Source organism: Triturus cristatus, chromosome 2_2 (assembly GCF_964204655.1).
Source record: "Triturus cristatus chromosome 2_2, aTriCri1.1, whole genome shotgun sequence".
Lineage (NCBI taxonomy): Eukaryota > Metazoa > Chordata > Amphibia > Caudata > Salamandridae > Triturus > Triturus cristatus.
This window is the reverse complement of record NC_140582.1, coordinates 537,377,992-537,389,398: the sequence shown is the minus strand read 5'-3', so window position 1 is coordinate 537,389,398 and position 11,407 is coordinate 537,377,992. Positions and strand designations below refer to the sequence as shown.

The 11,407-nt window shown below is 39.4% G+C and overlaps 1 long non-coding RNA gene across 1 annotated transcript; it reads right to left on the bottom strand.

The window, feature by feature from the left end:
• Nucleotides 1-3,718: 3,718 nt before the first annotated feature.
• LOC146862474 (uncharacterized) lies at nucleotides 3,719-7,174 on the bottom strand. The gene is made up of 4 exons (XR_014978132.1): nucleotides 7,136-7,174; nucleotides 6,522-6,626; nucleotides 4,668-4,741; nucleotides 3,719-4,250 (listed from the first exon to the last, which is right to left on the bottom strand). It is a non-coding gene; the product is annotated as an uncharacterized LOC146862474 (long non-coding RNA).
• Nucleotides 7,175-11,407: the final 4,233 nt, after the last annotated feature.

The following is an 11,407-nucleotide window of genomic DNA, read 5'->3' as shown; positions in this document are numbered from 1 at the left end:
GTTGAGAGGGACCACAACAGAGTGCTTATGCGAAGGTCTTCATCAGGGCAGTGTAGTTTTCATGTAGGACATTATGCCAGAATCCTTGTACTTTGTTATGCTGGAAATGTGTGATGACAATATTTCACAGCCGTTTCGGAGTTTGTTGATACAGATATTGATCTCGGTACCACTTTTAATTGTTAGTCCATTTTTTAAAATCAGTCCGTTTTTTTTTAGGCGTCTTTACTGATTTTAGAACTGATTTAGCGGATGCTCGTGATTGTTTTCATCTCGGGTCGTAAGCAGGGTAGTCCTTTATGGTGCTTCTTGTGTCACAACTCTCTGTCCCTTTGCGATCCCCCCTAATGTCAACTACTGAACTTGTCTGCTCCTTGATGTCGTTGACTTAGTCGTCCCCAATCCTGCAGCTGTAGAGGGAAGTGACAACATTCTCAATGATCTGCATTACTAATTGACAAACAGGCACATGTGACACTCATAATATGTATGTCACTTTGTAAACAACAACTGCTGATTCCATACAGAATGAGATCTTGATCTCTGTCATGGCTTAGTAATCTAAGCTAGTGACACACTTGATGTCAGAATTACCTGATGGACAGGTGCGAGAGGGTTTCACTGCTGCAGCCAGGATGTCATGCATTCCCTGGGATGGTGTATGCTGCACTGGTGTCATCCTGTCAGCAGCTGTGATGAGACATACATGCCCATATTTCAGTACAACAGATGGTAGCTATGAGCTAACATGTCATTCTCAATAACCATTGACCGGACAATCCAGGACAATGTGCAGCATGTTTCCCTCTTGGACTTTACATGTGGGCCCCTGCTCACATGCAGCAGTTGCCAGCAGTTAGCTCTACGCAGCACTGACATCAATGAGATGACACATCAACAGACAAACTTGTATGAGAAGGTTACTGATATTTCAAGGAAGGGGATAAATGACCCGGACTCCTCCGCATTACACCGATTTCACCTTCACCATTAAGACCAACCGGTTTCATGAGTTTAATGTTGTCTGTTGACAAGTCAAAAGGTGTTCATGTGTGAGATGTGCAATAGTCAGGTACATAATGTGGCTTATTTGTGCTTCCCTACCCGAGAAGTCACAAAGCTCATTTCTGACTGAGAGAACACAGATTTATTATGTCCATCCTTTGAGTGTCCTCTGTTTGCATACCCTATTTCCAACATCATGGTGGTATTTAGCTGACAACAGATGGTGTCTTGTACAGCAGACATCCTAGCCTCATATGTCAACCACTCACCTATATATGTGAATACAATAGAAGAGGAGGCATGAAGAATGCAACATTTTGTAATGATCCCACATTGCGGCTAAGTTGAGAAGCTTTGATTCTTTCCGCCTGCACTGGATTACCGTGTTGCTTTTCAGCCAAGTGATTTGAAAATGTAACTGCATGGAGATTCAGCTTAGCAGCCCATACACCCATCTCAAAGGTACACAACTGGCATCAGTGTGAGCATCATCCATTCCAATTTCAATCTGATTTTACCATAGATATTTTGCTAGGGAGTTTTCATATAATTGAATTGCAAACCAGTTGGGTTTTGGACACTTCATATGACACATTGTACTATTTTATGTCCATTCTGCACTCACTTGGCATACATTTTGTGTCATCCTTTCACTAGCCACCAAAGTCTGATCTGGTATGTGATTAAATGCCATATGTGAGCATATTGTGATGCAGGAGAACTGTGTTGTCCAACACATACAACATACGGTGGAGATCAAGGGCACATTTAATGAGCATTCAGCCTCATTATTATTGGGCTTACTCACCATGGCCCAGCACCGGCCCAGTGTGTTGTCCCGGACCAGATGTCACAGCCAACCTTGTAGCAGAAGTCAGTGTGTGTCTTTGATTCTGGGAGGGTCTCATTGTACCTACAATGATAAGTGTGTCAGCAACTTTACATTTCTGCTGCCACATATGATGCACTCAATTACAGGTCCAAAGGATAAGCACAAGCAGTTGTGGGCACCACTGTTGCAGAAGTGTGTAGCACTTAATATCATGAGTGATCCCACATATACCTTATAATGGACCCACTACCTAGAAGCAACGTCTATCAAAATGACATGACTCCGAATCCTGAAGTAAGGTCCACTATAGTGTTTTGTTGATGGCCAACAAACAAGCCAGCCAATGTTAGAAGTACATGACCAGCTGGGTGGCCTAGGCGATTTCATGTATAGTGAAAACATTATAAGTTGGACAGTGGATGCATTGTCAATACTACTGACAATGGTATCTCACTTCTTGTTCATCATTGTCATATTTGTTAACATTGGAATTCTTGATTATTTCTACAGACACTATTACAGTATAGTGGGGACACCCTTTTGACTTGTTGTGGCACTCGATTGCAGGATTGAATTCCCAGGTCGGGGACTGTTGGTGGAATACATGTTATGTTCACCAATTACAAAGGTATGATGAGCCAAGACATATTATATTTTATATTTCGCTATTCACATATGTCATTTACTAAAGGTGAATGTCCATTGACAAATCCAATAGTTTTTAAGCTAGTTTTTCATCTCTGGTTACCTTACATATACGGGCACTATTTGTCCCTCTGTTGTCTCCTGACAATGTATGCCTTTTGACCATCTCCTGACCAGTTAGACTTGCCAGTTTGTGAGGGTGGTATGTCTTGCTCTGGACGATGTTGTTTCCTCCCAGAAGATGCAGGGACCTCTGTTACTACAGTTGTCTTTGCTCTGGCTGAATATGTCAATAGGTGAGAAGAGAGAAAGTAACCAAATGGGAAATGTACATGTGGAACTTTTCAGGAACTTCCCCATATCTTCTGCATGCTAACAGTGTTGTGAAGTACTGCGGCAGGTAGGTGCAGTGGGCCGTTGGGGATGTAATGGTGTGGCAGGGTGGGAAATGAACAACGGAATATGTGAATGACATACTTTGATCTGAGGATTCTCTCCCCTCTTGCTTTGTGATTTTTGCTGGCACAGGGTGAGTTACTTCTTGGATAATTTGTGGCAGATTTACAGGCCCCTTGTAGGACATTTAAGCCGCTGTTGCGTCACACCATGCGCCACGTTGCGACTTAGTTACAACGTGACACATCTCGGGAGATGCGTCACGTTGTAGAGCCCTGCGCAACATTAAACCTGCGTGAGGTTTAATGTAAGCAGAGTGGCCATTCCTCTGTGAAATGCCTCGTAAAAGTGATGCAGTGAAATCTACAAGATTTCACGGAGTCACTTTTAAGAGGCCCCTGCGACGAAACCTTACACCTGCTTGAAGCAGACGTAAGGAGTGGTGCAGCACGTTAGGTATGGGCGGTCCATGAACATTGTTGAAGTTGCGTTGCACTTGCGACACAACTCCAGCAAAGCGCCGCCCTTAAGCCATGAGATTCGACACACATCTGTCTATCCCTGCGCCAATTTTGGGGATTTCAGGAAGCTATGCTGTTCCCCTGCGAGAGGCCCCATGAGTTTAAAAGTTTTCATTAGGGTCCAGCTCGCACTTATCTTTTAAACTGTAAGAGGAGGCCTGCAGCAGCCCCTCCCAGACCTCGCATGGACTGTGGACTGACCCATTGTCATTCTGAGACTGCAGCTTATTATCTTATATAGAATGACAATGGGCCCTATTGTAGTGCCAGCATGTGGTGTGCCTTCTCCTGCATCAGACAAGGGCCATGCTGGAGAAACTTAAAAAATTAAAATAAGATAGCTGTCGGCGGCAGAGCAATCATGTCTGCAAGACCTCCATCTATAGGTCATTTACCACATTGTCAAGGTGGAAAGTTGTATGGGGTAGAAGTGATAACCACTTTTAAAATAGTAGCACAAAAATGAATGTCAGAGCACAAAAATCCAGCACCAGTCGTTATGATGTGTCGTGGCTGCAGTATTGTGATAGTAACTAGGTGCACTGGACCTGGGATGCGACCTGCATGCATCCCATAAAGGTGGTATACAAACCACCACAATCTATTCAACACAAATAGTCCTGCAATCAGAAATAACAAATAAACAATTGGTAGAGGAAATTGTTATCCATAGTCCAACACAGAGAAATGTATAAATGGATGTGTTCCCAAAAAAGAGAGCAAGGGTCGTATTTTTGATTGTAGAAAACGGTTTCTTTATTGTTTTAATCCATAGATAATTTCTTTAAAAACACAGCGCAAAAAGGACAAGACTGCTGACGCGTTTCGTCCCGCATGGGACTTCTTCAGGGCTAAAAACATATACAAACAAAAACTATTTACAATTCATATACAATAAAAATATACAATACAAATGAACCAGACAAGACATTCTAGATAGTTCCATATCCATTCTGTGTCATGACAATAACTTATTGTGTGAGCTCATGGGAAGACAATCCATTAATTATTATAAGTAAAAAACATGTATAGAACACTCTGTAAAGGGAGGAATGGGACAAAGATTGATCCTGGACATATTTCTTATCAAATATAGATTTAACATGCAGAATAAGCACAGATACTATGCACAAAAAAATTGTAAAAAGACCAAGATTGAATAATGTCACATGTCACTAAAGAAGTGACCAAAATTAATTATCAAATATAACAAGAAAGCCTAAGTACTGACAAAAGTCTAAATGCATTATCTAATTATTGGACCGTACCTTGAAAAGTAAGTAATATTCTGTGCAATGTTATTCTTATTTAAGTGTTCAGATCAATAAAGGGACAAATGAATCTGTAAAAAAATGAAATACAGATATCCCCTTAATCACAAACTTAAACACATGATTTCAAATCAACTATTCTCCTTGCATGTGTTGTTAAGCAGAAATGTGATTTACAATAATCTGTAAGGCAATACAGTATTGCTTAATAAGCTTAGTTTGTGAAAGGGCAATGCACAGATCAGGGGTTCCCAAACTTTTTTGACCCGCGGCTCCCTTGACCCATTGCCCATAGCTCCCCAATGTTATTTTATTGGGGAGGGTGGGGTGGTGTAAGCCCGACCTCGGGAGTACTTGCATTTTTCTCCCTGAAAATGATTGGGATGAAGCTGATGAAGTTATTATAATCATATATGCAGGGTGTTTCGTAATACTAAGGCGGCGACTCTAATAAAATATTCCTAGTCACACTTCTTTGCCCATGCCTTTTTAAGTGTACCCTCTCAAACTTTTTTTATCCCACTTACAGTGCTAGATAGCACCCCTATGCATGTAGGCCCAATTGCCAAAGTGTTTCTGCGCTTGAAGAATATTTGCATGCACTTCCATTTCTACCCATGTCATACGTGCCAACACACCTGTCTCAGCAGGGTGACACACGATTTTGTAAACCACATACAGCTTTATTTTTGCTGTCTCCTCCCTAAAATTGCCTCTAAATCAATGTAATTAAAATACATTCCTCTTTTTTTTCTAAACGTCCCTCTTTCTTGCTTCCAAATGTTGGCATTATGCCGTATATGGTATTTTACTTTCCTGTGCTCAAGGAGAGAGCAGGCCTGTCTAGAAATGTGTGTGTGCTGAAAGAAATGTGTACAGGAAGTACCTATGATTCAAGTACAAATGTCAATACTTAAAAATACCTAATGTGTTTAATTGACAGGACAACTGTACTTTCCTGATAACTTGCATTGTTGTGAAATGCATTTGGAAAAGAACATAACTATTAATTAGTCTAACAAAATGAATCAGACATCTTCCGCTTATTTTGTGAGTGTTGAAACATAGGTATCCATTGAAATATGGAGGTCATCTCCCTCGACATGCCATCAATTGAGCACTACGTATACAGCTTTAGGCATGTCACTTACAAATCATCAACATCATGCGTTTAAGTCTAATTAGTTGGACTAAAGCCAACAGACCCTCCAACATTAAATGCATTAAAGTGATTGGTGCACAGCTCCCCTGGCTAGGTTTGGCGGCTCCCCAGGGAGCCACGGCACACAGTTTAGGAACCACTGGCATAGATTATAAAAGAGCTATGCATGAATTTTTCATCTCCTTAACACCATTGCATACTTAATGAGTCTTATTACTACCTATTGTCAAGTTGTACAATGCTTTCAAAATTATCCCCAGTAATATTAGGTAAAGAAGTTTTTCTAATAACACAATCGTAAAGTATGAAGAATATGGATAAGTAAAAGTGCAATGCATACAATACTCAATGAGTCTCAAAAACACGAGTATTATCGATAAAAGAGTACATTTCTTACAATTGCCTATCGACAAGTTTTAATCTGCTCACTATCTCAAAAACTCTAAGATATAATGCTAGGCCTTATCTCGTCTGGATGCGCCATCTTGGAGCGTATATAAAGGAATATAAAGCTGGTACTTTCAAGATTGAGGAAGGGAAAAAATGTTATATCTTAGTCATGCACACTATACTAACTGACCCAATAATGATTGTCCAATAATTAAATATAGACAAACACAAAGATGATTAACAATATGGTCATTACTAAAACCTATACACATGAAAGAAACGTGTGTATCGGGACTTACAGGTTATCTTTTCTCCAAAATCATATACCAGTGTCCAGTTCCAGAATCGAAAGAGCCAAGCATCTACAAGATACACAGTTTGCAACTCTCCTGATGTAAAAAGACCTGCAAAAAATGTTGGACCAGTGATTTAAACTCGGTCTAGAATAATGTGACACATACATATCCTGGTCTTGCCATCTTGGAATATCAAGAATAGAAGATTTCAAGATAGCCACCCACAAAAAACAACCGTAAACCTTATTGAAAAGAAATAATTATATATGTCACATGCGTATCCTTATCTTTTAGCAATTACACGTGTGCTCAGTATCCGTGGAGAGACCCCTTTTAAATAGCAAGTAAAGAGTCAAAAATGTGTTGTCCAAAGAAAACAGCAAGCGCCATATTGAAATGGTGTACTAGGTAAGATGTGAAGTAGGCTTTAATCTAATATAACAACAGCGCCCCATAATACATAAATAATTATAATGATGACGCACTAATAATCAAATATAGTGCTGAAGAAAATCGTCAAGTGTAGATAAAACAGCATGTACATAAACTCTATATTTATGCACAGATATCAATTAAAAAATGCTCGTACGAAACCAAGCTCGTGCCATTGTACTTACGGGATATGTATCTCCCAAGCGTTTAGGTTGGTCTCCGGTTCAAAGTAATTGAAAAGAACTGAGCAACCTCTAACCACACAATTTATACCAGATCAAGGAATGGCACACCTGTATGGAGATGTGAACCCGGCAGTTGATTACAGCTCAGGTCACATGACACTAGTAAGGCAAGGTAGCGCCATCTTGGAATATCGCAAAGATCGATCATCAGTAACATTAAACATCAAAGTGCACAAATGTAACTTTTTAATTCAATGTGTATGTGTGAACAAACACGGTTCAAAGTGATCGAAAACAACCGAGCTAACTCTAACCGAACAATTCATACCACATCAAAGAAAGGCACATCTGTGCGAAGTTGTGAACCGGCAGTTGAATACAAATCAGGTCACATGACACTAGTATGACAAGGTAGTGCCATCTTGAAATGTCGAAAAGAACGTAAATCAGTAGCATTAAAACTCAAAGTACACAAATGTAACTTTTTAATTTGTGAGAATAAATCCTTAAGTACAAAAAAGTGGGTTACTAATATTTTCAAATATGTAACTGAGGGGAGAACGAAGATCAAATCAGAAACAAGAAAATTAGCAGCAACTGCTCGACAGTACAAACACCATTGTTGCAAAGCAAAATGGTCCAAGCCAATTGGTAGGTATTATAGCGTCTATGTCCGATCATATCTCAACAATGGAACCTGTCCACGAAAAGACAACCAATATCATATCCACATAATATGATGTGAGATTAATTATTCTTTAATGTACAGCAAAATGGAGCCTCCTCTGTTGTCAACAGATATGATAACAATTGCCCACATGTATGAGTACGATATAAACATGATGCAAATAAACATTCTTACACAGTGGCAATCAGTAATCAGCTACAACCACCCATCATAGGTTGTGGACACGGGTTCTTATAGATCCTCATTCGGACCTCTCTTTTTTATATGAGGTTCAATTGATTTCAAATGTGGAGGAAAGAATCATGACAAAAAACCCCAATCTTGTTTCACACATAAAGTCCATCCAGAAAGGAACAAACTAAATGAGTGATAGTATCATTTAAGGGTAAAGATAACGAAATGTTCACACTCCAAATAAAGGGTGTCAGACACATATAATTATTTCTTTTCAATGAGGTTACGGTTGTTTTTGTGGGTGGCTATCTTGAAATCTTCTATTCTTGATATTCCAAGATGGCAAGACCCGGATATGTATGTGTCAAATTATTTTAGACCGGGTTTAAATCACTGATCCAAAACTTTTTGCAGGTGTTTTTACATCAGGAGTGTTGTAAACTGTGCATCTTGTAGAAGCATGGCTCTTTTCGATTCTAGTACCGGACACCAGTATATGATTTTGGAGAAAAGATAACCTGTAAGTCCCGTTCCACACGTTTTTTTCATGTGTACAAGTTTTAGTAATGACCATATTGTTTAATCATCTTCATGTTTGTCTATATTAAATCGTTGGACAATCATTATTGGGTCAGTTACTATAGTGTGCGTGACTAAGATATAACCTTTTTTCCCTTCATCAATCTCAAAAGTACCGGCTTTATATTCCTTTATATACGCTCCAATATGGCGCATCCAGACTAGATAAGGCCTAGTATTATATCTTAGAGTTTTTTGAGATGGCGAGCACATTAAAACTTGTCGACAGGCAATTGTAAGAAATGTACTCTTTTATCGATAATACGTTTGAGGCTCATTGAGTATTGCATGCATTGGACTTTTACTTATCCATATTCTTCATACTTTACGATTGTGTCATTAGAAAAACTTTATACTTAATATTAATGGTGATGATTTTGCGAGCGTTGTGCAACTTGACAATAGGCACTAATAAGACTCATTAAGTGTGCAATGGTGTTAAGGAAAAGAAAAATTCATGCAAAGCTCTTTTATAATCTATGCATTCTCCTATCACAAGCTAAGCTTATTTAGCAATACTGTATTGCCTTACAGATTATTGTAAATCACATTTCTGCATCCTCCTCTGAAATGTCTGCAAAACATTTTGTCCTGAATTTTGACCATCTGTCCTGAATTTTTGTCCTGAATTTTGACCCGTTGTCCTGAATTTTTACACTCACCATCCTGAATTTGCACCCATGCCAGTTGGTCACCCTATCCTACACCCATAATTCAGATAACATTCCTATAGTTATGATACCAAGAGTGGGAGACAGAATTCTACATAAATAATCTGTCTAGATTCGATTTAATCAAAGAAGCACGAGGGGTTCTTTTCTACACATGCACGAATAAATGCAACCGTTGCCTATCTATCGCTATTGGTGGCCTAGTTTATATGAATAGGCTAAGGACTATGCTAGACAGTGCAACATTTATCAGAAAATCTCAGCCTCCACTGTAAAAAGTTCCTTACCAACTGCCCTCATGATTTCAAATATCTCCTTTTGGGTGATTTACTTGGAACACATCGGTCCCCTCCATTCAGCTAACCAATATACGTACATATTGGCAGCTAATGATTCATGTTCCTGATCACCATGGGTTTGGCCTCAGAGAAATGCAAACGCTTCAGCAGTCATAAAAGATTTGCAGTGCCTAAAGTCAATGGGGCTGTTCATTTATTTAATAAAGATAACATTCCTGCCTTCGCATTTAAGGCTTACATGGATTTAATGTCTGCTGTAGGAGCTTATTTGGAATTCAACAACCTGTTCAAAGCTGAATTGAACAGTGTTGCAAAGAGGGCCAATGGCATGATAAAACAAGCTTTGACTGCTAGAGTGCTATGTTTGGGTCTTAGTTGGTACCATAATTAATATGTACTTCAGAGAGTATTAAATTACTTGCCTAGATGACTGTTTGGAGGACGTACTCCATATTATGGTCCTTTCAGAGTTCTTATGTTTGTGCCTGGCTTAAATAATTCTGGGAACGTGGCAATTGAAGAAAAGGTTGACTTGGAGAAGCGTTTGAATGTTTTAAAGAGTATCCAAGAAGTCAGAGACAAGCCTTCTAACAAAAACGCTGTCACCTGTGAAGAGAAGGTTATCACTGCTGCTGATGGTTGGTTCCCTCGGTTGGGGACCTAGTTTGAGAGAAAATGAACAGAAGGCAAGCTTTTGAAAAATCTTACAGACCACCTGTCACTGTTCTTGGGGTAAACGGCACCAGAACTGTTATTATTCTTCCTCTGCTTGGTTCAAGGAGAAACAGACAGGTGTCTATTGATTACGTCAAAAAGCACTATGTGGACAGTCCTCTACAGGTGACCACTGTAAACACCTAGAAGGATTCAGACTAGTACCTCCAAACCTCTAACTACTCTGAATACCCTACCCCCCTGTACAAAGCAGTACAATTTCTAGCCCGAGTTCCAAGTCGGGGAATAACTGAGAACATTGAGTGTACTCGACACAGAAGATGCTGCTGATATGACAGTAGCTACTGTCTAATGCAATTCCATGGTTAACTATGAAATTCCACCTTACACGTGTCATTTGAACTAGTGCCCTTTCAAGTGCTTCGGAGACCAAAGATATTGAAAATGAGTCTGGAGATTTCACAGGAGATTTTCAATTCCTTTTAAAGTCACTCACTGTAAGAGACTGATTTGTTCTTGTCATTGGTTTAATGAAAATTATTTGATTCCTCGGTGGTCCTATGCCTAAATCATTTTGGGAACTTTTCTTCTCATCATGTGGTTGTTAATGATACTCGTCATTCTACTGCTACTGAATGAACACTACGTCCTTGCAAGAAAAATTGACTTGCCTGTGGTTCGTGAACTGCAGCCACACTCCTCAACCCACACAGTTCAAAGAGGTCTCCATTCTGCGAATATTACAGCTTACCCGGTGCACGAGGGCATAGCCTGGGAAAAGGTCCCATATCAGATTATGGGGCCCACTGAGACATTGTAATTGCCTTATGTGACAAACGTGTCAATGCGTTATAATATAATACCTGGTTCTATTTCAGATGTTTGGGACATTGAGAAAGAATGAAGTCTGATTTACAGGCATACACTATTCTGAATAAAGAAGATCCTTATTTGAACTCAGCAAATTACAAAGACATGTATTGTTATCATCAATATGCACATTATTTCATACATAGGACTAGCTATCCTAGAGAAATACACAATTACCCACAACGGGAACATTGTAAGAAATTCTCTTACTATCAGAGTGCTAATTGATCATATCTTTCAGCCTTCTATTATACCCACGAGCTACAGCATTGTCCCAACAATCTAATCACTACCATCAAACTGATTTACTCCACTG